The sequence below is a fragment of the Triticum aestivum genome, chromosome 6B (assembly GCF_018294505.1).
Source record: "Triticum aestivum cultivar Chinese Spring chromosome 6B, IWGSC CS RefSeq v2.1, whole genome shotgun sequence".
In the NCBI taxonomy this organism is placed as follows: domain Eukaryota; kingdom Viridiplantae; phylum Streptophyta; class Magnoliopsida; order Poales; family Poaceae; genus Triticum; species Triticum aestivum.
In genome coordinates this window covers 423,693,602-423,697,945 of record NC_057810.1, presented here as the reverse complement: position 1 = coordinate 423,697,945, position 4,344 = coordinate 423,693,602, and positions in this window count along the sequence as shown.

Here is a 4,344-nt window from a genome sequence, read left to right as displayed (position 1 = left end):
AAGACAAAAATGATGGGCATTTTAGAAGGGCATTTCAGCTTCATTGAAAAAGTTTTTTTAGTAAACCCTAATTGGATTCAGAGGGGACTGGGGGTTCTGTCATCCCCATTTCAGGTTTCTGATGAAAGATTAAACATGATGCAACACTCTAATGCATGACTAGCTAGGGTGTGACAACTCACCCCCACTCAAAAGAATCTCGTCCCGAGATTTAGGTTCCTCCGGAAAGAGGGCGGGATACTCGAGTCGAAGACGATCCTCCCTTTCCCAAGTTGCTTCATCCTCAGAATGGTGCGACCATTGAACTTTGAGAAACTTGATATTATGACGTCGAGTGGTACGCTCGGCCTGATCGAGGATACGAATGGGGTACTCTCGATATGTAAGATTATCTTGGAGATCAAGCGTTTCGTAGTCCACTCCACGGATAGGATCCGAGAAGCAACGCCTGAGTTGAGAAACGTGGAAGACATCGTGGACTCTGGAGAGGTGCGGAGGTAGTTCCAACTGGTAGGCAACTTCTCCTCGTTTAGCGAGAATGCGAAAAGGTCCAATGTAACGAGGAGCCAATTTGCCTTTGATACCGAAACGATGGGTTCCCTTCAGAGGGGTAACCCGAAGGTAAGCTTTCTCGTCAACCTCGAAAGTCATAGCCTTATGTTTTCGGTCATATTGACTCTTTTGACGAGCTTGGGCTGTTTTCAACTTTTCACGAACGATGCGAACTTGTTCTTCTGCTTCCTGAATCATATCCGGGCCAAAGAATTGTCTTTCCCCGGTCTCTGACCAGTTAAGGGGTGTTCGACACCGTCGTCCATAGAGAACTTCAAAAGGGGCTTTACCCAAGCTAGATTGATAGCTGTTGTTGTAAGCGAATTCGGCAAATGGAAGGCACTTCTCCCAATCCATTCCGAATGAGATAACAGAGGCTCGAAGCATGTCTTCTAGAATCTGGTTGACGCGTTCCACTTGACCACTCGATTGAGGGTGAAAAGCGGTGCTAAAGGAAAGGCGGGTTCCCATAGCGTTTTGGAAACTTTCCCAAAATCGAGAGGTGAAAAGACTTCCTCGATCCGAGTTAATTTCCAAAGGAACACCATGGAGAGACACTATTCGGGAGATGTATAAGTCTGCCAGCTGACTAGCGGTTATACTCTCACGAACAGGTAAGAAATGGGCCACTTTGGAAAGACGATCGACAACGACAAAGATAGCGTTATTCCCTCTCTTGGTCCTGGGAAAACCGGTAATGAAATCCATACCAATTTTATCCCATTTCCATTCAGGAATAGCTAGGGGTTGAAGGGTGCCAGCAGGCCGTTGATGCTCTGCTTTTACACGATGACAGACGTCGCAATTAGCAATATACAGAGCAATTTCTCTCTTCATCCTAGTCCACCAGAACCTCTGGCGTAGGTCCTGATACATCTTAGTACTACCGGGATGAATGGTGAGAGGAGATTCATGAGCCTCCTTAAGGATCAACTGTCGTAGATGCTGGTTCTTGGGAACCACTAAACGGTTCCCAAAGTACACAACACCATGATCATTTGTGGAGAAACAACTAGCACCTCCGCTAGCAATGTTCTCCTTGATTTTAGATATTCCCTTATCTCGCTTCTGGGCAGCGATGATTTGATCCGTAAGAGTAGGTTTCGCCACCAAGGTGGAAAGGAAACCTTGAGGGACAATGTGAAGGTTAAGCTTCCGAAATTCCTCATGGAGAAGCGGTTGACTTTGTTGTAACATCAGGTTGTTACAATAAGATTTACGACTTAGCGCATCGGCCATGACGTTGGCTTTCCCTGGGGTGTAAGTTATTCCTAAGTCGAAATCTGTGATCAACTCAACCCAACGTCTTTGCCTGAGATTCAAATCCGGTTGGGTGAAAATGTACTTCAGACTTCGGTGATCAGTGAATATTTCGCAACGATTACCAAGGAGGTAATGTCGCCAGGTTTTAAGTGCATAGACTACAGCTGCAAGCTCTAGATCATGAGTAGGATAATTCTCCTCATGTGGGTGCAATTGCCGTGAAGCATAAGCAATTACGTGTCGATCTTGCATGAGAATACAGCCTAGTCCTTGTCGCGAGGCGTCGCAGTAGATAACAAAGTCCTTGGAGAAGTCTGGCGGTATCAGAACGGGAGCAGAAGTCAGGCGTCTTTTCAGTTCCTGAAAGCTGTGCTCACATTGTGGAGTCCATTCAAACTTTTTATCTTTCTTGAGGAGTTCGGTTAGAGGTTTAGCAACTTTGGAGAAGTTTTCGACGAAGCGACGGCAATAGCTCGCTAAATCCAGAAAACTCCGAACTTGCTTGACCGATTCAGGTGGAGTCCAATTAAGGACGGCTTGAACTCGCTCAGGGTTAACAGCAATACCTTTACCAGATATTACATGACCCAGATAGGTCACTTCCGACAACCAGAATTCACATTTAGAAAATTTGGCAAGGATGTTCGGTTCTTCAACACTAGCCTTAGATGTTCGGCATGTTCTTCCTCGTTCTTGGAGTAGATGAGTATATCATCGAGATAAACTACGACGAATTTATCCAAATACTCCATGAAGATTGAGTTCATTAACCGAGAAAAAGTGGCTGGAGCGTTGGTTAAACCGAAGGACATGACAGTGTACTCGTATTGGCCATAACGAGTAACAAAGGCCGTTTTAGGAATGTCCCCGTTTCTAATTTTGATTTGATGGTAGCCCAACCTCAAATCCATCTTGGAAAAGACTGAGGATCCAGCGAGCTGATCATACAGGTCGTTGATCCTGGGGATCGGATATTTGTTCTTGATTGTGACCAAATTGACCGGTCGGTAATCTACAACCATCCGGTCCGTACCATCCTTCTTCTTGACGAAGAGGACGGGGCAAGCCCACGGAGATGAACTAGGTCGGATGAAACCCTTTTTCAAGGACTCATCGAGTTGTTTCTTAAGCTCGGCTAGTTCTAGTGGTGCCATCTTATAGGGTCTTCTAGCAATCGGAACGGTTCCTGGAATGAGGTCTATTACGAACTCAACATCCCTGTCAGGTGGAACACCTGGCAATTCCTCTGGGAAGACATCCGAGAAGTCACGAACTACCGGAACGTCCTCAAGGTCTGGCAAAGGGCTGGCGTTAAGAGAATATAATTGTCGCTTGGCTAATCGGGTCAAGACATTGACTATCTTGCCCGAAGGGTGAGTGAGTTGAACAGTCCTAGAGAAACAATCAATTTTGGCATGATGAGCTGAGATCCAGTCCATACCCAGAATGATATTAATATCTGAAGATTTAAGGGCTATCAAAGATGCGAGGAAAACAAGTCTGTCGACTTGGATTTCATTTCCATGGCTTACTCTAGAAGTTTGCCATTTGGATCCCGGAGTTTGAATTACCATAGAGGCTGGCATGTCACAGAATGCGATGTTATGCAAACGAGCATAGTTTTCAGATATAAAAGAATGAGAGGCTCCTGTGTCAAAAAGAACAGATGCCGGGTGGCAATTAACAAGGAGCGTACCGAGAACGACGTTGGGATCCTCTTGAGCTTCTTCGGCAGAGATACAGTTGACATGGCCACGTGTAGCGGTGGCCGGCTTGGCGTGGAACACTTTCCCTGCCGGCTTGCCACGGCCAACAGCTTTAGCAGACTGGTTTGGGTTGGTCTAGGGACACTCACGCATATAGTGACCAGATTCCCCACACTTGAAACAGGTCACGGAACTGGTACGTGGGGGAGCATTGTTGGTTGGACCCCCATAGGGCTTGGCTGGTGTAGACTGTTGAACAGGGCGAGGCGCCTGGAAAGATGGCCTCGGGGTGAACCTGGGTGGCAGGGCAGTGTTGGGCACCCACACGCGGCGCTTCTGAGGACCAGCACCGGATGAGGAACCCATGTCACGGCCATGCTTGCGTGTTGCATCATAATCAGTCTGACCAGTTTCAGCACTGATGGCCTTGTTAACAAGTTTCTGAAAAGATGTGCACTCATGCAGACGGAGGTCGCGGCGAAGCTCAGGACTAAGTCCCTTACGGAACCTTGCTTGCTTCTTAGCATCAGTAGAAACTTCCTCAGTGGCATATCGTGCGAGGTTACCGAACTCCCTGCTGTAAGCATCCACAGAGAGTCGGCCCTGAGTGAAACTGCAGAATTCCTCACGTTTACGATCCATGCGACCCTCCGGAATGTGATGTTCACGGAAAGCCTCGCTGAATTCAGCCCAGGTTGTGACATGACCTCCTGGGCGCATAGCTCCATAATTCTCCCACCATAGACTGGCGGGGCCTTCAAGATGATATGCAGCAAAGGTGACCTTGTCAGCCTCAGCTACCAGCGCGGAACGCAGCTTGTGA